General features: G+C 34.3%; 1 long non-coding RNA gene across 1 annotated transcript; it reads left to right on the top strand.

The window, feature by feature from the left end:
• The first annotated feature begins 1294 nt into the window (after positions 1-1294).
• LOC136339740 (uncharacterized) lies at positions 1295-9126 on the top strand. The gene is made up of 2 exons (XR_010732202.1): positions 1295-1445; positions 8460-9126. It is a non-coding gene; the product is annotated as an uncharacterized lncRNA (long non-coding RNA).
• The last annotated feature ends 16570 nt before the right edge of the window (positions 9127-25696 follow it).

Genomic DNA, 25696 nt, shown 5'->3' on the forward strand with positions numbered 1-25696 from the left:
ATGTTTCGATGAAATACTGTCGCAAGTGGATTCATAAATGTGGACTTAAATTTTATAAGGTTGAAACATAAATAACATATTAACGAAGTACCCGTAAAGACTATTATTGTCTTGTAGGCAAAGGAAAAACCACTACTAACACTGAAACAAAAACAAAATAGGCTTACGCGGGCAAAGTCCAAACTGTATTGGTCGGTGGAAGATTAGTCCAAAGTAGTTTTTAGTGACGAATCAAAATTTGATGTATAAGTTGGTGATTATCGGAAACGGGTGATTCGCACTAAGAATGAAGCATTCCACAAAGATTGTTTAAAATGTACAGTAAAATTTCCTAAAGGGGTGATGATTTGGGGCTGTATGTCAGCTACAGGATTGGAACGCTATCGGTTCATTGATAGTACCGCCAACGCCAAAAAATATCTAGAAATTCTAGAAAACACCTTTCTTCCCAGTATTTCAAAACTTGGCCCCAATTTCATTGTTCAACGAGATGGGACACCTTGCCACACCGCCAAAAATACAAAAAAGTGGTTTGGTGACCACAACCTTAATGTTCTATCTTGGCCCTCAATCTATGGCATAAGATGAAACAATATCTAAGGAATAACCCACAACGTACATTGCCCGAACTTAAGGCCATGATAGAACAGATTTTGAATGATTTTACACCAGAAATATGCAAATCATTAGTCCAGTTAATGCCTGAAAGAATACAAGTCGTAATAAAAGCAAAGGGTGATGTTACTCCGTTTTAGAGCAAAAGCTTCAACGTTATCCCATTATTTAGTTGCCACATAAAATGAACATCTTTATGGGTAATGGGAGAAACTTAGGAAAAGCATTTTGTTCCTTGGGTCGTTTTTCATTGAAATTATTGTTCATTTACTAGCTTAACATGACTGAATATTAAAAAATAATTATATAATAAATTAACCGTTAAAGTATGTAAATATTGTAGAATTTTGGTTTGTCCAATTATATAGTTGCTAGAGTGGTATATCAACCATCTAAAGAAACCCTTAAATAATGAGTTGAGCTGAGAAAAAACGGCGCTTTCAAAACTATATATCGTTTTCAATTGAAATTTGCAGAATTTGAAAATAGTATTGATTTTTTCCCGTTATGTGGAATTTCACATGAAGGTTCTAAATCAAGTATAAACATACTGACGTGCAAACACACGGCGTGAGTTGTTTCAGTTGTTTGGGATAAACCCAATAGATGACGAACGGCGTTCATCTACCGAAACACTTGTGGAACGCAAGCGCATTTTCCGGTTGTAGTGTGACATCTGTCAAAATGTCTAACCGTTTCACTCTAAAATATTCATCATCAAGGTGTTGACGTATTTCATTGCGAAATATCACCCTAGAGTTTATGGCTGTGTTCTAAAGCTATCTACTTGATCTAGATATGTTTTGATACATTTGCAGCAGTTTTAACTAGTAAGTTTATTACATGTGTTCATTCATTTAAAAATTAGTAATTAAGCGGAAAGTTGAGTTCCGCATTTTGCGTGTCGTTCCTGTGTAGCAGGTTTTGGGAAGTTGGCCTATAAAAAATAGATATCGCTAACCTTAGAAACGTCTCTGATATGGTGCAAGCAATGACATCGCATGGTGGATTGCTATTTTCTTTTGGGTAAGATAGCGCGACTTAATTAAAAAAATAAGAAATTGACCTAATACTCAGATATACTCTCTGAATTCTGATTTTAGAGGCTTCGCGTTTCTCTAAGTTTTTTTCGACTTTTTTTGGGCTAGATATCATATTGTATGCATACATTTCTGATAAACATTTCCAGTGTGAAGATAAATCTCTAAGTTCCAAACCATTTACCACCAAGACATTCAATAAAACGTCTTACTGGTATAGAACTTAAGAAAAAGAACTCTCCATCTTATGTTCAATCTAGTTTCCGATATGTGTGACCCAACTGTTTGGCGCTTATTTATCGAGTCTTCGAATCTCCCTGTTAGATTTGATTTTTGATATATGGAGTGATTTTTTAAAAACTGACCAATTAAAAAGTCTCAAAAACTTTTCGAGTTAAAAAAAAATCAAAAACACTGAAATTTTTATTTTTTGACGATAACCTTTTGACCCACAATTTAATGTGTTGCCACTCACCCTCACATTCCTACGCACCCTAGCTTAAAAAATTAAACGGGAACACCCCTTCTGTGACACATCATTAGAGAGCTAAAGTCTCCCTGAAAATACTTCTGTGTTCATTTCTGTTTTTTGAATATATTTTTTTTAATCATCTTTTGAAGCTGGTGTGTTTTACCAAGTTGTTGTGGTGGAGTAAGGTTCAAGTAGTAAAGTTTTGTTAAGTATTCAATTAAATGTTCTCAGTGAGCATCGTTTGGCTCCGAACAGTAATAGAGTAAGACAGTGGTAAGACATAGCAGCTTCAAAGCGTGATAAAAAAATTCATTCAAAAGGCAGCAATGCATACAGAATTGTTTTCAGGAAGATTGTAGCTATCCTTTCATGTGTTACAGGAGTGTTCCTATTTAATTTTTTTAAATGAATTTAAACTTGTTAAGGAGGGAATAGAAAAATTTTGTTCAGTTTTTTTTCTTCCTTGAAGTAATAGGAAAACTTGTCTAGAATATTCTAGAAAAACTGTAAAATTGATTTCGGGTATCCTTTTGTATTATTTCTTTTTAATAGTCCAATGGCGTCAGATTGTCCGGAATGTGCGTGTAGCGGAGACGCTCGAGTCAGAAAAATACAATCACCCATTTCTTCAGCAAAAATGTGTGAGTTAACATCTTGTTGATATATGAGGAATGATCATGAGAAGATCTGTTTGCCTTCGCATGAATTTCTCGATTATTTCTTTTTGAACGCTATAAAAAAATGATCAACAATAATTTCTAAAGAAAACATTACCTTTTTTTGAATTTTTTGAATTTTCATATCTTTTTAGGTTTATGCAAAGCGTGTTTTCATAAATTAACAATATTTTTTTGGCACCTCTGTTATAGATACTTTTATCGATCTCAGAGGGTACTGCAGATTTTTGACTTGTGTATTATAAGCCTCTACTGTGTAACGATAAATAAGTATTAATAAAGGGGTTTATAGTTATTATTAGGGGTACAAATAAGATTCCGCCGTTTAACAAAGCATGGTCCCACCAGAAGGTTATGCTGAAATTGCTAGATGTAAATCTTACTATCGTAAGTTTGATCAACTAGTAACAACATAGCCTAGAAGTATTAGTGGTTTCGTATCAGCATCACATTTTTTTTTCTTGCAAAAATGTCAAGTTTTGTGCCGAATAAGCGTCATTTGCGGGAACTTTTGATTTACTTCTTTAATTTGAAGAAATCTGCAGCTGAGGCGCATCGATTGCTTGTAGAAGCATATGGTGAGGCTGCTTTGAGTGAGAGAAGTTGTCGTGAGTGGTTTCACAAGTTTAAAAACGGTGAGTTTAACGTGGAAGACAAAGGACGCAGTGGAAGGCCGAAAACGTACGAAGATACGGAATTGGAAGTGTTATTGGAGGAAGATTCGTCTCAAACACAAAAAGAACTTGCACTTACATTAGAAGTGACGCAACAAGCAATTTCACATCGTTTAAAAATGTTGGGAATGATTCAAAAACAAGGGAATTGGGTTCCTTATGAACTGAAACCCAGAGACGTCGAACGCCGATTTTGCATGAGTGAAATGCTGCTTGCCAGGCATAAAACAAAGGGTTTTTTGCATCGTGTAGTCACTGGGGATGAAAAATGGATCCATTATGATAACCCAAAGAAGAAGAAATCATGGGGTCCACCTGGCCATGTTTCAACATCAGTAGCCAAATCAAATATTCATGGAAAAAAACTCATGTTGTGTATTTGGTGGGATCAACTTGGTGTTGTATATTATGAGTTGCTCAAATCGAACGAAACTATTACTGGAACTCTCTACCGAACACAATTAATGAGATTGAGCCGAGCACTCAAGGAAAAACGCGCTCATTACTACTCTAGACATGACAAGATTATTCTCCTACATGATAATGCTCGTCCGCATGTTGCGGCACCGGTTAAAACCTATTTGGAAACACTTAATTGGGAAGTCCTACCCCACCCGCCATATTCACCAGACCTTGCCCCATCCGACTATCACTTGTTTCGATCAATGGCACACGGTCTGTCTGAGCAGCGCTTTACATCATATGAAGATACCAAAAATTGGGTCGATTCATGGATAGCTTCAAAAGATGAAGAGTTTTTTCGCCGTGGTATCCGAATGCTGCCAGAAAGATGGGAAAAAGTAGTGGCCGTTGATGGGCAATATTTTGAATAAAACGTAATATCCCGTTCTTTCACAATTAATTCCAATTTTTTTATAGAAAACGGCGGAAACTTATTTGTACCCCTAATATAATCAACAATAACTATATAAAATTCCAAATCAAACCAAGCACTAATTTCTGAGAAAAAAATCTTAAAAAACAAGTTTTCTATAATATATGTATTTTTCTTCCTAAGTTCTGCCCTCGAGAGGTATTCAGTCCATATAATGAAAACGTCAGAATCTAGAAAAATTTTTTGATTAAAATAAAATATGAGCAACACCAGTCCATACGTCGCAATCTCAAAATTATTAGTATGGTTTTAGGGTAGCAGATAGAATACACAAAGGTTTTGAATAGGACAGCAAGACTTCTGGTAAACACCGAACAACAATAGATTGGCTAGCTAACAAAATTATACTACGTGACAAAGAAAGGTAAACACCCATTAAAAACCATTTTATTTTGATAACTTTTTGCATGTTGACTTATCTTAAAAAAAGAAAGAAATGATCAAAATTGTAAGTTTATTTGTTAATTTTTTTTTAGTTTCCATGGGTCGTTCCTTAAAAAAATAAAATTTTGTTTAAATATTTTTGTTCACATTTGTATCGCAATTTTTGTGGAGTGTGTTGCAATCGGTCAAAACGTTTATTCATTATGCCTAGAGTGCGTAGAATTGAACAGATCCGTTAGCTTAGTGACTTTGAGAGGAGGCGAATCGTTGAGTTGCGCGAAGCAGGTCTGTTGGTCAGAGAAGTGTCTAGAAGAACTAACAGATTCTTAGGAACCATAGTGCGGTGTTACCAGGCGTGGACTCAGGAAGGCCGTGGGCACAGAGCCAGAGGCACTGGGCGACTCAGAGGAACCACAGAGCGCGAAGATCGTAGATTGCGACTTTTGGCTCTTAGAGACCGATTTAGCAGCAGTCGAGCTATTTCAAATCAGTGGTTTGAAGAACATGGGAATAGGGTTGATATGCGTACAGTATATCGCCGAATACGAAGTTTTGGCCTTTTGTCCTATCGTCAGCATTGGGTGCTGCCTGTCACTCGCGAACATTGATCTAACCGCTTACAATGGTGTAGAGAGAGGATTCAGTGGGACCAAGAATGGACTCAGGTGATCTTTAGTGATGAATCAGGCTTCTGTCTGGGGATGAACGACGGTCGGGCAAGGGTGAGAAGGCGACGGGGTGAAAGGCGAGATCCACAATTTGACAGAGAGCGTCATGTCCACCGTACTGTAGGCGTTATGGTATGGGGTGCTATCGCATATGGTAGCAGGTCACCCCTAATTTTCATTAGAGGCAACATAACTGCCCAACGCTATATCCAAGAAGTGTTGGAGCCATATGTGATTCCATATTTTCGAACTATCCCGAACGCAATTTTCCAGCAAGACAATGCTAGACCTCATGTTGCTAAGCAAACAATAACGTTCATGGATCAACATCAAATCAACCGTTTACCCTGGCCATCTCGATTGCCGGATCTGTCTCCTATTGAACATGTCTGGGACATGATTGGCCGCAGACTGTTGAATTTACAGCACCCTCCACAGACTTTAGGAGTCCTTACTCATGAAGTTCAGATTGCCTGGAATGAGATACTTCAAGAAGACATTGAGAATCTTATTAGATCCGAGCTTAGGCGTATCAATGAGTGTATAAGGAACCGTGGATGCTTAACACCCTATTGAAAAAAAAATGAAGTTCTTCCTCTGATCTTGCTGAAAATGTAATCATTGAATAAGTATGTGGTACTGAACACGTACAAAAAAAATTATCAAAATAAAATTATCTTTAATGGGTGTTTACCTTTCTTTGTCACGCAGTATATAATGATTGGGAAAACTAGGTTTCTATTGGAAAAATTTTATCTTCGCCTAGGCATTATAAAGTAGTTTGCAAAAGCCCATAATGAAAATAGTGCCTGTATTCGCCATTTGTGTACAAATTTTTGTCTAATCCAACGACTGCAAAATTTAAATACCGAATGTAATGAAGAGAAATAATGTTGTGAATATTATTGAACCAATTCAATATGCTGATTGGAATGGTTTTAAAAATTTTGTAACAGCTTTTTACAAAAAAAAACAATCTATAAATTACGAAATTTACCCTGGAACTAATTTTAACAATATTTTAAAAACTGTCTGGAACATTAGTATAAAATTGCACTTTCTGCATAGTTATTTATCTTTTTTCTAGATAAACGTAGGGACGTTGGGGATGAGCAGAGAGAACGCTGTGATTAAGATATCAAAGAGATGTAGCATGTGTATGAGGGACCATGGATATAAGGGGCAGTAATCCACCGTCATACGTTGGCATGATGGCGGATTACTACTGATCTCTCAATGTCTTGCTTAGAACAAGCTCAATTGACACTGCTCGCAAAAACAAGGCGATTAGACAAGAATTTCTTACTAAAAAGTAAAAACATTTCTAGACAAAAACGAATTTTTACTCTTTGTTGGCATATAAATAGTCATGTTATTATAGTTCAAGCTATCAGAAGCGACATTCTGAATATACAGGGTGTCCCAGAATGAGGGGGTTAACGCTTAACTACATATTCCTTGGTCAAAAATATATCGATTCATGGTGATACATTTATATACGAAATTGTCTCCTTCTGGAGATACAAGCTCTTAAAGTCTCACTTTTTTTTAAGTTTTGCAGATAAGTCGAAAACGGCTAAATGAATTGCTATGAAATTTGGTGTATAATCTTTCTGCTTATCGGGGCACATTCAACGGGGCTTATTTGGGTAAAACCATCAGGGGTAGTGGTCAATTGTTACAAGGTCGAATGTTAAATAGACCAAAACTTTTTATTCGTTCATGCAGACGGTTGGTTTTTTTAAATGAAATTCCCGGTCAGTTACTCAACTTTTTTTTATTTCTTATTGAATTTTGATTTGGAACCTCCATTAGACGAAAAAAAATTAAAATTGTTGATAATGTCAGTCAATACATACTCTTCAGAAGGAAATAAAAGCATACATTTCAATAAACAATTAATTTAATAATTTAATTTTCCAGTTTGGAGTTTGCCGATTTGGAAATCTTTCCGCATAAACTCTGACATTATTACGATAATTTCCCTGACAAAATCCCAACGCGAACAACATAACAACATTTTTAAAAATTTTCTTAAAATCTGGCAAATTTAATCAATCACATGCATTCACTAACATTATTAATAATTGCCGGCGTTCTTTTCAATTACACAACATAGGCGTCACATTCATTGTAACTTGTTTTCCAAAAATCAAAATTAAAATTAAAAATGTTTTTAAATTAAAATTTTAATTGTCATTTTTCTGGACAACCGTTCACTCTAGAGTATTTTACTAACAATAACTTTTTTATGCAGAATTGACAGTTCTTTAATATTCTTGAACTCTTTTACCGATAAATCTAAATTTAAAAAAGTTTTGGATGAAAATATGTAATGATACATGTATAACTAGCGCCCTCTATTATGTACAAAATTTTAATTATGCCATCAAATTTATCGGATTACCAAATAAAGATGCACCAATTTCCATTTCAATAGTCCCAGTAGTTTTAAAATAAACTAGAAAAAAAATAAAGTTTTAATGCCCTGTATCTCAGAAATGATGGATCTTAAGACAATCTTTTATTAAGTAAACTATATTTATTTTTCGATAATCTCTTACGTCTATCGATTTATCACCATAATTCTGAAACATTATGTATATATAGAAGTATTTTTTATACGTATATTTACAGAGAAAAAAATCTGTTTAACTTGTATAAGAATTAGCTAAATAAACATCTTGTTGTGTAAAATACAAAATAGTTTTTTTTTAATAAAGAAATGTCTTATCCAAATTAAAACGCCACGTGCTAGAAGCAAATTCAAACTTTATTTAACTTTCCTGTATTATAATTAAATAAAGTCACCCCAAGAATCATAAAATCGTTACAAAAGTTTTTCAGTATAAAGTATGAAAAACATTTTTTACCGCTATAATGCAGAAAAATTTATATTTTGTGTTTAATGCGAAAAGTAACATATTTTTAAATTAATATTTAGGCCGGTTCAAAAGTTATAAATCTAATCGGTATGAAAAACCTGAACTTAGTTAATTTCTTTTTATTTTCTTTTGTGTCGATTTTGTTGCAGATATGTTTCTTCTTATGCATGACAATATATAATAGTGCAAAACTATGCATTAGCTAGCATTCAGTTGAGATGTGCATCGAATGGAGTATATTTTGGGTATAACTTAGGCGAAGAGGGAAGGCCGTGCTTCCACATTAACCATAAATTGAGAATAATGATGTTGGACTACAAGATGGGTACTTATGTCCCAGGAGGACTTTCGCCATTTGTTTATAAGTCCAAAAGATTACGCAAAAAATCGGGATAGCATCCGCCAATAAAAACATTTTTCGTACAAATTGTTTAAAAGTGTTGTCTTTAATATTTTTTTCGATCTTGTATTTTAAATTATTATGTAGAGTGTCTGAAAAGTTGTTATAATAATTTTAGGATATGATAAATTACATGATGTTGACTCGATTTAACTAGACATAGCTATATTCTAAGTGTAATAGTTTTTGAGATAATTGAGTTTTTAATATAACGATGTTTTTTTCACAATTATTGAAAAGTAGAATAATAACAAATTTTTTAATCACAAAAATGTCCTAAACGTTTTTTTATTATGTATGGATAGACTGTTTAAATTATTTTTAAGCGATAAAATCTAAAATGGCGTTATCATTAACTTTGAACTTCATAAATATGGTTTTCCAAGGTGGCAATAAACTGAAGGGCCAAATTCAAACGTGTATTTTATTTAAAATCTTACGTGTATGTTTATTTAAATTTCTTTAAAACTTTATTAGGCAAAGATTTTTCAGTCCTTTTGTAAAGGTTGCTTGACGTTGCTAACTCTCAAACCATGAAAAATTTCATTAAAATGTCTCAAGTAGTTTCGGAAATATTTAAAAAATTGTAATTTTTTAAAGAAATTTTCACACCCTGTATTTCAGCAACGAAGCATTTTTCGGATATAGTTTGTATAACAAAATTGCCTTTATTTTAGCTGTAGAATACGTTCCTGAAGTTTTGTACCGTACTTAGGAAACATTTTGAATAGGGTGTTCATGCAAGGGATGATGTCGGCTATATCTGGGGAACTATTTATTAGGGAGGATTGAGAAAAAATGTTACCCCTAAATCCACCATGAAAAATCGCTGGAAAATATTTTCAAATCCGTAACTATATCGCTATGGGATGTTTTACATGATTAATCAATAAAATGCGATTTTTAATAAAATTTAACCGGAAAACATATTTTAAATATACTGGTGACGCAGAAAAAAGAACACCCCGTAAAAATAGTTTTATTTAAATTATTTTTAGTATGTATGTTTATTACGTTAAAATAAATATTTCATTAAAAAATTAAATAAATTTAATTGTTAAAAACCAAAAAATAATTTTTTTTTGGTCCTCTGCAGTGTCTTATATGTTCCTGTACATGTCTAGGCATGGATCTAATAAGGTGATTGATGTCCTCTTGGGAGATCTCATTCCAGAATAACTAGACAGCATGACATAGCGTCGCTAGCGTTTGTAGGGGATGGGGTAGGTACATTATGCAACATTCTACCTACAATATCTCATACATGTTCAATCAGTGAGAGGTCTGAATATCAAGGTGGCTAAGGTAGTCAATTTATTGCATTTTCTTGAAAAAAGTCCTTAGTCACTCTAGTCACATGTGGTTGTGCATTATTTTGCCGGAAAACTGGATTAACAAGAGTGTCCAGATAACACATGAGATGAGATTCGAGGACTTTTAGAATATATTGTTAGGCTGCCACATTCCGTCTATTGAAAAGTAAAGATGATCTGTTCCCATATACAATAGCACCTCAAACCATTATCTCAACAGTTTGATGGGCATGTCTCTGTATTGTAAACTTGATCCCACCTTCTTCTTCCTTTTGCCAGACCCTCATGCATTCACAAAAAAAATCTGGATTTATCACTAAATATGCTATTATACTATTCCAGATTCTAATATATACGTTTTTTTCACCATTTTAGTCGATTTTGACGATGATTTAGGATTAGGGGTATATACCGACGATAAATGGTTCGAATTCCAATGGGCGTTCCATACTCAGCAGATCACTGATTTGCCAGCGTCCTCGACGAGACGAAGCTATCTCTTAGGGTCATAATTCAAAGGAAACGATCTTCGCGTTGTATAGTTTTTCGTGATCGTCCAATACCTCTCCTACTGCCTTTTTGTTCTTCTTGGAAGCATTGCTGATAACATTTCAGTATAGTATTTATACTAAGGTTTTATTTAGTGGCGATTTTCCTAGATGACCGACCAGCTCCTCGTAGACTCACTATTCGACCTCTTTCAAACTCGCTCAATTTATGAAAATTTTGTTGCGTTCTGCGTCTAGGCATATTTGATTAATCTAAATGCACTTTCTAAATACTCTATATACCAATAAATATTTTTCAGTCCTATTGTTCATATTTTATTGCAATTTATGTAGTAAAAAAAACTAAATTTCCTAATAACTCGTAAATACATTAATAAATACGCCTGAATTTTTAATCATTTTTTGTGTTATCATATACAAACGTGCATGCCAAAAATTATTTAAGTAAAACTATTTCTACGGAGTGTTCTTTTTTCTACGTCACGCGGTCTAATAAATAACAATTTCTGAAACGATTTGCCACCACTTTTGTAGGAGAAGTATATTTGAATTTGTTAAACTAAAGAGTGGGGGAAGCTTTTAATGTCAGTTAAAAATATTCAGTTCTGTTGACATTAACTGAACACAAAGCTATACTGTAATACCTCATTAGAAAGGTCTTTTTGCAGACTATGACGTGGCGATTGAGTAACTTCTTGTTAATACGGTACAAAAACCGCTAGACGGCGCCATCCCAAAACCATGGTAATTTTTCAAGTTATTGCGGGAAACTTAAATGGAAAAATATAATTTGTTGCCCCATTTGAAAGAGCGTCATATTCTGTTTAGTATAGTCAAAATCCGGTGCCAATATCTTTACCTAGTAGTAAATAATAGCAATTTCAAAAAACGATTTCCTTATGCATGAAAGAAACCAGCTTCGCTTATGAATCGAATACGCTGTGAGCGTATGTATGCTCGTGAACATTACTAGTTGAAAACAAATGAACAGGTATATCAATTAACGTAATTTTTATTGATAAAATTATTTTATTCATGTTTATGTTCGTTTTCGTGGCCGGCGAGGTCGCCAGATCTTAGGTGTTTGGATTTTTATTTATGGAGTACATTAAAAGACCTAGTTGCTCAAAGTAGGGTGCCGTAGCATCAATTATTTTAGGAGAAACGCAAACTGCAGTTTTTTCTACGTAGAAGTAAGTTCAATTGTGCATCTAAAATGATGGGAAACAGCCTGAGCATTTTAAACATAATTAATTGTTTTTTTATTTTAATATTCTTTAGTTTTTTTATTCATATAATAATATATTTTAAATATAGTTTAAATCTTAATTATTATTTAAAGCGACTAGCATTATTTCATTCGGTATTGAAATAACAACCTACTTAATTCATAAGCGAAGCTGGTTTATTTAATGAGTGAGAAAATTATTTTTTTAAAATTGTTATAATTGACTACTACGTAAAGATATTTGCACCGGACTTGGACTGTGTGAAGCAGAATTTGACGTTGTCTGGAAGGGCGCAACAAAAATTATGCCGTTCCGTTCAAGTTTTCCGAGATAATTTGAAAAATTACCATAGTTTTCAAATAGTGACGTCAAGTGGTTTTCTGCAGAAATAACATGAAGTGACATAATCGCCATGTCATAGTCCGCAAAAAGACTTTTCTAATGAGGCATTACAGTATAATTTTGTATTCAGTTAACGTCAAGAGAACTGCATTTTTGAACTGACATTAAAAACTTCCTCCACCCTTTAGTTTCAAAAATGAAAAAAAAACTCTTCCTACAAAATTTATGGTTAATTATCTCAACAACTGATATTTTATATTTCAAATGTTAGTTTTTCGGACAAATTTGATTAAAAACCGCATGTCATTGATTAGTCATGCAAAAATGCTTCCTAGCGGTGTAGTTAGGAACTTGAAAATATTTTCAACGATTTTTCCTGGACGATTTAGTCATAATATTATTTTTCTAAACTACACAGTAAGTATTTTTCCAAATATAACCGACGTCCTCTTTTATTTAAACACTGTTTACATCTGTGGATTTGAATGAGAAGAGAGATTTCCAGATATCCACTAAATTTTCGATGGACGTGTAACTTGATTTCATCTAATAATTCTTCTGTTTCTTCTTATTTCGGATCTCACTTTCAGTCATGCATTCTAATACGTATTATACAGGGAGTGCCAACTAAAATGAAACGGAACTACTTTCTCGGTTGATAAAAGAGTTATGCAAAAATGCTCGGACACGTCAACTTTAGAGTGGAGGGGGAAGATTTTTTATTAGATATTTACGGTGATTGCTTGCACCCTCTGAGCAGGGGATGAACCACCATTGGAATTTTAAATGGGAAGGGGGGTCAAGTGATGCATCAGATTAAAGGCTTTTTGTAAGTCTTTATGGCGATACAAAAATTTTTTACTTTGAAGCAGCCGCTGGTGAGTAAATCGATTATTTCTTCATGAACCAAATTTTATGCTAAAATCATGGATTTTGTTAGATAATAATGTGTTTTACGAATCCACAAATAGAAATTAAATATTATGATCAAATTAACATTCTCCCTATTTATCTGCCGAAGTTAGGTGCCATTTTTGAAAAGGAACTCAAAATGGATAAAGTTTAATGTTTTTGCTATACTGAAAATAAAATTCTTATCAACAAGTTTTTGCTTGGAAGTATCGAAACTATCGAATATTAAACCCGTTTAGTTTGTGATTCTCAAGAAACCTGGTAATTTATCGCCTGTGTTAATTGGTAAAAATGATTTATCCCATTGCACAGACAATTAAGGTTATTGAATAATATTTCGTGAGTGGAAAATCTGCGAACCAAACGGTCAATGTCTTCAACCAACGTTATGGGGACAAACATGTAAGCCGCAAGTATGTGCTGGAATTAGTACAGAAGATTAGAGAAACTGGTTAAATTCTGAACGTAAAAACAAATTGGAGACGCCCGGTAAGAAATGAAGCGGTGGAGATGGGGGTTTTAGGACAAATGGTTTTAGAACCAACAACTAGTACAAGACAATTGTCGACTTCCACTGGAATAAGCACGACCAGCATTCGCAGAATTTTAAAATCATATAAATTTCACCCCTACAAAATTAAACTTGTCCAAGAATTAAACGAGGATGATTTTGACCGTCGACTACAGTTTTACGAGCTCATAAGCCAAATAGCCATTGAAAACCACAATTTTATTTTCAACATCTGCTTTTCGGATGAATCAAGTTTTTCTTTAAATGGAGTTGTTAATTGTCACAATTGTAGATATTGGTCAGATATTAATCCAAATATTTTGCACAAAACGCACATACAACACCCTCAAAAGTTAAACGTTTACGCAGGTATTTTTGGTGGCCATATTATTGAACCATGTTTTATTCCCGGAAATCTGACTGGCAAGATTTATCTTCAGTTGTTGGAAGACTTTGGTTATCCCTAACTAGTAGATCTTGTAGCAAATAATATGGATTATTCACAAAACCTATTGACATTTCAACAAAATGGTACACCACCGTACTATGTTTTAGCGGTTCGACACTTTATAAATGAAAATTTTCTTGGTCATCAGATTGGTAACAGGGGCCCAATTGAATGGCCTGCGAGATTTCCAGATTTAACTCCATTAGATTTTTTCTTATAGGGTCATCTCAAGTCGAAAGTGTATTCCACTCCTCCAGGGACTTTAGAAATTTTGCGAGAACGCATTGTTAATAAATGCCGCCAAATCACCCCCGAAATACTCCAGAAAGTACGACAGCGATTCAAAGCAAACTTATTTTACTGTCAGGAAGTGAACGGACAGCATTTTGAATAATAGATTTAGTTGCTTTTGTGTTTTGTATTTGTAGTGTTAATGAAGAAATAATCGATTTACTCATCTGCGGCTGTTTCAAATTAAGAAATTTTTGTATCGCCATAAAGAACTTTAAAAAGCCTTTAATTTTATGTATCACTTGATCCCCCTTCCCATTTAAAATTTCAAAGGTGGTTAATCCCTACTCAGGGGATGAAGGCAATCACTGTAAATATGTAATAAAAAATCTTCGCCCTCCATATTATAGTTGATAAGTTCTAGTATTTTTCCATAACTCTTTTATCAATAGAGAAAACAGCTCTGTTTCGTTTTTAATTGGCGCACCCTGCATAGAAGGTTGTAATATTGTAAGAAATATCGAATTTTACACGAGAAATGGGTAACACGCAAATTGTTGGCTTTGTAGGAATTATTCTATAATAATTATTATTGTTGCAAATATTCATCGTATGGAGATTTTAAAATTCAAACAACAGTGGCATAGATGTAAAAGCACGGTAGTAGCATGTAGAAGCACAAATAAAATGAGAAAGTGGATGAGGTTGCTGTAATCACTGTACAGGAGAATGATGGTGAGAAAGGGACATGGTCGCTTAGTAGGATGTCGAATACAGCGTTGTCACGAAATAGATAGTATTTGATTGGCATAGACCAAACAATTATTCCAAAATAATGCGGATTCAGTTTGAAATTCCACAGCTGAAAAATTTCCTTTTTTTGCATCTAATATATTATTTTGCACTATTTTAAGAGTAATAACTGTTGGAAAAATACCCAACGCCACTTACTGAGTCTAGACACCTAAATTATTGTCCAGTTATTGCCAATAATATTTGACAGTGTTTAATGGATATTGTAGAGAGAAACGTACTACTTTGTGAGTTTCGTGAAGCAGAAGTACAAGAGCGTTCTTGATTAGTCATCTGAGAATTACGTTCTCGTTGAGTTTCTTGAGGTGGAAGTAAAGTGCTGCCTTGATGTCGGTGAGGGTGAATTTGTTAAATATTTCTTTAAACTCGGTTCAGTGTCGTATAAGCTATGGTTCTTCAATAACTCAACTTTTAGCACTGTAAATAATAAGCGCTTCCCTTTGTGTTGGGATAAGACGCCGAATGCCAGATTATTCTGACATATTGGTCCTTCGAGCCGGATCTGGGTCCTGTTAACTACATTCCCCGTGGATAGGAACCAGCAAACCCCTATGAATCCCTAAACCTGGCAGCGAAAAGCACATCTGGGGCAGAAAAGCAAGAATTTGTGTGAGACATACTGAGCGAGTGATTTGTAAAAGTGAATTTCTTTCATACTTGAAAACGTTACTCAATTGTGTTCTTGGTTTGATTTATCTTATAAGGTTTTACTCTGTAACTCGTTAATAAGTTAGCTATTATGGATAAATTAAAGATTGCTAAGGCCTTTTCAACACGGATAACGAATTGGTTATCAAAATTCAAAAACTCTGAATCTACCATCAACGCATTTAAAGCTAGGGAAGAACAGTCATACAAGGTTTTTAATTCATATTCAAGTGTTCAAGATCAGATAGAATTTTTAGATAGTGACGACAGCTAAACTGAAGATAGAAATGATTTCGAAGATAAGTATTTTAATGCTTTAACGCAAATCAAAAGTCATATAGATTCTTTGTATCAACTAAGTAGCTTAGGTGATAACTCTCAAGCCACAATTGTTCAAAAACAAAACGAACAACACTGAACAACTGAACTAAAGTCTAAAAAACAGGTGCTAAAATTATACGAGAAAACAACAAGAGATCAATGGTTCTTGGTATTTCCAAGTTTGTTTTATAAAAGGTTTAGTGTTAACAGTGAGATATTAGTGATTAAATGAGCGTGTCAAAAGTACCTTACTAGGGCTGTAAGGACCAAAGCCAAGGGCGCAAGTGAGAGTGAAAAGAGTTGTTAACATCGCAGACGCTCAAAGCTGACTGTTCATCCCTGAGTAGCACCCCGTCAAAGGAATAAAAAATAAAGATAATTTTTGTTTAGTCTAAGACCTAAATTATGCCCAGTGATTTGTCCATGATATTAAGGGTGCTGGGTTCAATCGAACCGACAATAATTTAGGTGTCTAGACTCAATAAGTGGTGTTGGGTATTTCCCCAATAACAACTAAAATCAATTTAGCTTTTCTTCTAATGTCGTAATCGGATCATGCTCGAATCCCCATTATTAAGTTGCCTTTTTTCCGAGACAAAAAACTTAGTTATATAAATTTCAGTTATGATGCCCGACTTAACTTTTCCAAATTAGAAAAGCTATTTGGCTAATTTGTTATGCCGATTCTGTAATAACTATTAATCAGAATTAAACTTATATCGTTGGAAAGTTTTGTTCTGAAACTGGGACAAACATACGTCAAGTGTAAACAATTTATTCTCTTCTAGAAGGTAGCGAAAGTACGTTTTCATCTGGATAGTTCAGTGAGAGCAGAGTCCAGATGTAATACTCTTAAAAGGTTTTCGCTCAGATTCAATATCGTTAAAAAGGAATGCCAAGACACATTCATCACAGGAAGTTACCTGCAGACAAAGAGACGAGACATTTTTATAAGGAGTACTCTTTCAAACCTAAATGATAATGCCGAACTAATGGAAGTATTTTATATCCGCAATGGCTTTCATAAATAATAAAAATGTGGCTTTTGTGTTTCTGAGACGAGTAATCTCACTGAAAGAGTACGTTGCGAGCTTTCTTGACTGATTTAGAGTGTAAGTTTGCCCGATAGCTTTTTTGATAAATACCCGCCATGTTTGTGAGAAAGATATTTATTTGTGTTCATATTTCAAGCAAGCAGATTGCAGTCCCCACTTGGCAACTAATATCGACAACATAACGTATGAAAAGCTAATTTGACTTGACTTAACGTAGTTTAGCTCAACAAGATTTTCGCTGTTTTGATTAAAACTGAATACGTTATGTAGTTGCAAATATCATGTGCAAACATGAAGCAGGTATTTAGCTGTATAGTATGGATACTGTGGTATATTCCGTGCAGGGACATTCCAAAACAAAGTATTATTGTTTACCCGTATGAATTTAATTTCAGTAATTTGAAACGGACCACAATTTGTTGCCGGCTTTTACGTTTACCTTTCGCAGAATTCCTACTATAAAGTCGAGCCAATTTGCACACTAAATCAAAGCTGGAAATGGTAATTTCATTTTAGTACAGGAGAGCAAAAAGGTATGAGCACATGTGTTTTAAGAATAAATTGGCGCTAGCCCTTAAAGCCGTGCTTAAATGTATTTGTACACGAGACTTGATGATGTTTCAATATTCATCTTGTTGACTGATGTTAAGTAGAGGTCATACAGGGTCCGTCTTTGAGAGCTGACACAAAAAAACATATCATTGTTAAAATATTTTCAACCTAATGTGACTTCCAGTTACGCTGGAAGCCTACCGTTAGTGCCTTTTTTTAAAATGAAAATTGCAGTTTTTTTAGTGAAAATGGATTTTTTGTTGAAAATAAATAGAAGTTTTACGATATAATTTAGTACAGATTTTCAAATGTATTTGATTTATTTTAATTTTTTGACTTTTTCGACACTTGTAGAGCTTTTCTAAAACTCGATTGTTTACAAAACTATCGGACATAAAGTGATGAAGTAAATATTAAATTAATGGAAAATCAAGAAATTTTAAAAATAATGGCAAAAATAGGAAAAACAATGGCAAATATTTTTGCAAAAAATTATTTAAATTAAGAATTTGTAAATTCAAAAAAATTATTTTTTAACCATTCGACTGGTGGGAAAAAATGAATAAATACGATATACATCGTAGGTATCAAAAATTAATACTTTTTGAGTAAATTAAAATTACTATTTAAACTACTTTATATTGTGTAGGTAATAGATATGTGAGCATTTCTTGTCCATGTTAAGACTATTAATCAATTATCTGAAAATACCACGGGGTTCTGGCTCTAAATTCCTCCCAAGATAAGTGTGAGAAAATGGTAAAAGGGCTGTTATCAATCCCCTCGCATTTCTTGTTTATGTTAAGATCATTAATTGGCATTAACTGAAAGTGGTACAGGATTTTGGTAGCAAGTTCCTCCCCGGATTAGCGTGGGAAGAGAGGGTTGTTTATAAATTTTTTTAGCGTAGGTGAGATAGGTGTTCAGAGGTTTGGTACTCGTGAGAAAAAGAGTGGACAGCCCATTTCATCCTATCGGTTCTCTCACGAAGAGGGGATGTGTTCTGTGTATGGATGCCGGGTTGTATCGGTATTCCATTTTTGGATCACAGAGAATAAAGAAGTGCTTTGAGAATTGTATCGTTTCTCTCCACTCTCGAACCGCGAACCTTACAGATACATCAGCGCATCTTTACACGATTATAAAAAAGTGAAGTAAGGGCCAGTTTTCGGTGTAAGTAGAAGTGATATCAGTTAGAAAATACTTCACAACGCTAGGTTTTTCCATAACACCAAAATACAAACTTTAGAAATATGTTGAATTAGTAATTAAAAAAAAAAATTAATTCCATATGTTTCCATAGCAACTCTTTGAGCCATTATAACGTACAACAACGCGATGTCAGTCGACGTTGGTTCCCGAGCTGCTTTATTGCGCACCTGCGACTAAATAGTTGCAAGGTAAATTTCAATCATTTCTTAAGTTAAATATTATTTAAATCAGAATAAGTCTAGTAAACAGATGTTAAACAAAAAAACGCAAGTTTTGAAAGTCATCCTGACTGATGTACGCAATCGTAGAAATTAGAAGCAGCCAAAACTACTATTATAAATATGCTAGCAGAAAAGACGAAAAAATCTTCCATGTCCAAATTGATGATTTCATGGATTGGAGAAGTATCCAGACGATGAAGTCGTTTTCTCAATCTATACTACTGGTTTATTTCAATGATATATTTACCAAGTGCAATTTCCATTCACTGTGGACATTATATTCCATTCTTACAAGCACTCTAAATCTTAACTGCACGGGAAAAATAGAAACTTATTCCAAAACATTGAGCTTACCGAAAAGAAAGAGCCATGGACTTCAACAAAAAAACTGCAATTTTTACTGCGGAAGAGGTAGAGACACCCTTAATTAAAGCTGGCGGTACAAAATTCCTCTTAACAAAGGTTAGAGAAATGTTATTAAGTAGAGAATATTATGTTTTAATTATAACAATTCATGTCTTTTTTTTAATTTAGGTTGTGCTTATAGTAGCATCATAAATGCCTGCTGGGGACATAAATTGTATTCTACGAAAACAGTGTTGTCATTACCCATTACAGTATCATGACACCACTACAATACCTTACAAATTCTTGGTAAATGATATATTTTATAAAATTTGCGATAAATATATAGATATTTCCACAGTTGCAATAAATAATTTTGGTATGAATCAATTCGATCCTAAAAATTTTGGAGATTGTCCAAACTTCAATGTAACTTTTAATTAAAAAAAAATTCAAACGTTTTATGCCAAATCTTTAAAGTGAGTATTCTTATAGGGTCACTTCCTATTATGAAATGAAAATATTATGAAATATTAATCTACACTAAATTTCACTTTATATTCTCAATGTGGGGTGTCCCGCCGGAGATAGCGTAGGTTGGTTATAGGAAAACTATAACTAAAAAGAGTCTGGAAATTGGGCATAATATGAAAATCGATGAGCGACATACACTAAAGATATTTTCAAGAAGGTTATTACTTCCGGTTTCGGTTCGGCCTTATCGGAAGTAATAATGAATAATCTAAATTTGTTGATTTGCTGCAGAATTCTAAGAATATTTCATGGAGTAGGACTTTTATTATTATCGAACGTAATAGTTTCTATAAAAATTAAGTTACAACAGTACGGTGTTCACATACAAATCAGAATTTTCAGAAGCTAAGATGTGATAAACGTGAAAGCTGTCTTCCTTGAGCGGTTCTGTTTGGAAATTACCCAAAGTGCTACAGTTCAAACGGCAATATTGCGAAAACAGTGGAAATTCGGACTGGAAGACTTGGAGTCTTAAGTAATAAGGAAAACAGTGAGTATATTTTAAAATTTCAGTAAATATATTTAGCATTTGAAAGTACTTCTAAAATTCAATAATATTTGGTGTTCCATTTAAAATAAGAAAATTAACACCTATTTCTGGAAGGACCAGCATTGCAATGCGAGTTTTTTGAAAATGCTTTAGTTGTATATCCCCATCGACATTTGTATTGATCAAAGATTCAGATTTTTTCCTTTTTGTTAAAACTGACTATAAGGTGCCGCTTTCTCGACGAAAAGTTGTTTTTAAAAACAGCTTTGAAATATCGAAACTGCAGAAAACAATGAGGGCACTAAAGTCCGACAGAAACGTCCCTAGATGTCCTGTACTCTGCGGGAGTTGTCAAACGAGCGGACAAAGGTCTTAGGAATACAGTCATGTGGGACAAGTTATAAATGTGGAAAAGACAATGTTAATTCCGCAATTATTCGGAATGGCACAAAAGCGTATCAGCGGGCTTACTGTCGTCCCTCTCCGACCTTCGTCAAAATAATAGGACGAAAATAATAAAGACACGTCTGGAATCGACTTGGTTTTGTTGAATATCAAATTAACCGGGTTTTGGTTACAAAGTTCTCCAATAACGTTGAAATCTATATTGTTCCAAGAGGATTTTTGTTAGTCATTTGAAATGATACTATAACACCACGTTATTTTGTACTTGTATTTACTTTCTCTACAAGGTGCAAATGGAAAATTTTGGAAAAATGAAAACGGATAATAGCCTATATCAGGTTATTCACTAGGAATTTCCCGCTTAAAGTAAGTTTGTCCAATTGATTACATATTCAATTAGCAACAAATTCAGATTTTTTAACTAATGTGCTTTTCATACATGAAGCTCTGTTTTTTCATAATGCCGTCACTAATTTTTACAATAACCATATTTTATCTGTAGAAAATCAGCATGTAAAAATCTTTAATAAGTACAATTTTCTAACAATACTGTGAAGGAATTATCTGACTACACTTCTCCGCCAAGATAAAACGGTGAACGATATACGAGGATTTTAAAGTACGAGTTTCCTGAACATTTTGAAGGTTTTGATTTAAGGGCCATAGAAATGACGTGCTTCATAAACCAACATTCACACCCAGTTCAGTTTATTTGCAAGTCAATTGCTGAACAACTACTCTAAGGGCTCACTGTTTGAGAGAAAAAGCAGGCCGATTGCATGGCCTCCCAGATTACCCGACATGAATACGTCAGATTGTTATTATAGGATCGTTTGATAGTCTAAAGTGAAAAGGATCTAAAAACAATATATTTAAGTCATGTGGCATTGTTAAACATACACTACAGTACCGAGCAAAAGTGGAGAAACTGTTTATTGAATTATAAAAAATATATTCTTATTATTTATTTTCCAAATATGACTACGATGGTTGTTTACTACCAGCACCAAAAAGCAAATAGATTGTTTATTTTTGTTCTCTTTTTTTTTATTACTGTAGGGTTACGTAACTAACCCTGCGCTTTAGTTTCGTGTCTAGTCATTTTGTAAATATGTGTTAAGTGTAAGTTCGATAAGGGTTAGGCAGTAGGAATTACTTTTAAGTTAGAAATACCCCATGAGGCACGGCACTGGTAGGTATTGGCTAGAGCATGAGAATTTCCCATGCCATGCCTTGTCGGTGCTGGAATTGCCCGCAATAGACCTTGTCGGTCTCACAGCTGCAATTCCAATTCCCGGTTAAGACGCCACGGTTTGATGCGGCAAATGGTGCAGATGGCACCCTGGTCAAGGTACGCCCATGGTTTATCACCATGGGTGTTGGTACTTAAGGATGGACAAGGCATGGAGGGCTCTCTCTTTTCTTGCCCTTGTTTTTGGGATACGGTCGGTCATTGTAACGCAGTCGTCGTGTCCGCGCTCATTACATTCATTAGTCTGTATATTCCTTGTTAATAAACGTAAACTTGTATACCTTCTCTCTGACCTGTGATTTTATTACAAAGATATAACCAACATCATATATCTTAAGTAGTATCAAAAACACCCGATCCTACATTACTGATAAACTTTTTTTTTTCAATTTGGCGACGAGCAAAAATAAAGTAACAAATCTGAAATTCTCTTTTAACCTTTAGGTGCTAAAGTGACCAGTTGATTTTTCAGTGTTATTGCCGAAAAGTAAATATTGTGACAATGCCCAAAGGTGTTAATTTGTCGTTAGATATAAAACAATTAATAATATCGAAGTTCCAAGCCGGTATAAAGCAAAAGACCATTGCCGAGCAGTTCAACTTAAATCGATCGGTCATATCTAAAACTCTTAAGTTGTATCGTCTACGAAAATCTCTATTAAGTCCACCAAAAATTGGAAGACCAAGAAAAACAACACCCAAGACTGATAAGAAAATTATAAATCGTGTAAAACAAAGTCCATTTCTTACCGCGGTACGTATTAAATCTGAACTAGACAATATTGATGTTGGTGTTCACACAATTCGAAGACGTCTGAAGAAGGGTGGCCTTCCGGCAAGAAAGCCTTCTAAAAAACCCTTTATTTCAAAGAAAAATCGGACCGCCCGACTTCAATTTGCACATGATCATTTAAACTGGTCCCAATCAAAGTGGAATACCATATTATTTTCCGATGAAAGTAAATTTAATTTGCGTTCCTCGGATGGTATTTTATGGGTGAGATGTCCTGCTAACAAACGTTTCGATCCGAAGTATACTTTGGGCACCATTAAGCACGGTGGAGGAAATGTTCAAATATGGGGGTGTTTTTCTGGTTGGGAAATGGGACCTATTATCAAAATTAACGGAATCATGGATCAATACAAATACCTGGAGATTTTAGCTGACACAATGCTGCCGTATGCAGAAGACAACATGCCTTTACGTTGGTGTTTTCAACACGACAATGATCCGAAGCATACGGCAAAAATTGTTAAAAAAATTTTTGAAGACGAAAGAGTTACAGTCATGAAGTGGCCGGCACAGTGCCCCGATTTGAACCCCATAGAAAACTTATGGGATTTAATTGATCAGAAAATCCGCGTCCAACATCCTGAAAAATTCAAAAATAGTGCTGAACTCTTTGAGGCCATTAAAATAGCTTGGAACACTGTACCGAAGGAAACTGTTGAGAAACTTATTGGTTCCATGAGAAGAAGATGTTTAGAGGTTATCAAAAATAAAGGCTACTCTACTAAATATTAACTAGTTTTATAGTTAACTATTTTTCTTCATAATGTTTCTTTACTTTTGCTCGTCGTTTTTTCAAATATCACTCAGTATAATGTTATTGTGAGTAGGAAAAATTCTTTTGTTTTACTTTTAAGTTACATTTATCTAGTACTTATTTAAAAAAATAAAATATGTTTTTATTTTTAATACTTATTTAAAATATTACAAACATTTAAATGTTTCTCCACTTTTGCTCGGTACTGTAGGTATATTCGATAGAGTCGACCGATCAACATTCAGGACAACAATTATGTAAATATTATATTATTAGTTTAGTATTAGTAGTGCAGTTTAATGTTGTTAATTTAATCGTGAAAATTCAAACTGGAAACCTGTGTTTTCCAGAAAGAAACCACTTTTAACGAGAAATGATGTTATCGCCTGCACGTTATCGGTAATAATTAATGGAGAATCAGTTTTTTACACTAAAAATATATACACTCAGCTGCAAAACGATTATGGCTATTTAAACTCAGGTATATCACAGTTTGCGGCGCCCTCTTTCAGCAAACAAGAAGCTGAGTAAATATTTGAGTTTCCCATCATCAATTTGCCCAGTATGAAAAATTTGGTCAGAATGTTGCGTTATTATGCAAAAATATATTTAAAAAGGAAAATTAAAATTTTAATTTGAATAACTTGTATCTCGAGGATTTATCCAATGCCGACCGACGTTAATATAGCTTTATTATTATTTTTATTTAACATATCCCTTTATTTAACTAAAAATGTGAACAAGCTTCTTTACTCAAACTAACCTAAATAGGTTAGTACATATTCGTCATCAACTTAACCATTAAATATTTTGCCACTATTATTAATATTTATGAACTCGAGAATATGGAAGTTTAAAGTGGGAAAAAAAATCCATATGTTTCGTTTTTCTGCCTTTATACTTAAAAGAATTTTCAGTAATTTGAGACCTTAGGAGAGATATGATTTTTACTGGAGACATCTCGCTCGCTCAGGCGAATCAAATTCAGTCTGGAAGACACCTCTCGAGCTCGCACCGCTCGGGCCAAGTAGATGGAAAGTTAAGGAATCGCCTGTTTTGCCATAACTTTTCCCCTAAAGACATTACGTAAACTTCGCAGTTTGCACTGACGAGTTGAAAATACATCCGGTCTATCTTGGAATATTCCCGACAACCTTAAATTTGTATGCATTCTGTTTTGTTTTTGCGCAGCCAGACGAAAAGCCGTTTTGGATGCTTATTTCGTTGCCGCGAATTGCTGGGAGACAAGCAGGATAATTAATCTAGACCTAAAGGTAACAGTGAAAAGCTTTGTGGGGGGAGGGGGCAATGGGGCAGAGGGGGGAGGGGTGAAATTCCGTCTTATTGTGCAGGGAAAGCGAGACAGGGGTTTGGCGTATATGAAGGCATAAGGTTAAAACCTTCTGGAGAACTTATTAACGACATCAAAGGTGAAATATACTAAGATGTGTGTTTATGATCGTCCGCGCATGAAATTTCAAATTAAAATAAATTAGAATTTGATGCTAATAAAATACACTGATTTTCAAAAAAAGTGCAACACCAAGAAGAACGCATCGTATGTATTTGAAATTTTGGTATGATTTTAGACTTGCAAAGAGAAAAAAATGATAAAATTACAAGTTCGTATTTTAATGAGATATGAAGTTTTTCTTTACTTTTTTATCTGTGACGATCGTTCTTTTTGCAATTTTTTTTACAGGCGGAAAGCGATAAAGGTATTATTGTTAGTACCATATTGAATGTGTGGTAGTGCAAAATGCCTCGTGTACGCCAAAATGCAGTTTATCGGCAGTTAACTCCCTTTGAAAGGGGAAGAATTGTTGGTATGCATCAGGCAAGGTTTACCTTTCCACGAAATTGCACCCAGATTGTATCGACACGCATCAACAGTGCTAAGAGCTTGGAGAGATTGGTCTAACGAAGGGTCAGTAAATCGTCATCGTGGTAGTGGTCGTCCAAGAATGACGAACCAACGCGAAGACCGGTGACTTCGTCGTTCAGCGTCAGGCGCCCCGTTTGAAACAATTCCGTCTCTTGGTGCTAACTGGGTAGACACCCTAAATCGAAGGGTCTCCCTTGGTACGATGTATCGC

The sequence above is a fragment of the Euwallacea fornicatus genome, chromosome 6, assembly GCF_040115645.1.
Source record: "Euwallacea fornicatus isolate EFF26 chromosome 6, ASM4011564v1, whole genome shotgun sequence".
NCBI classification, from domain to species: domain Eukaryota; kingdom Metazoa; phylum Arthropoda; class Insecta; order Coleoptera; family Curculionidae; genus Euwallacea; species Euwallacea fornicatus.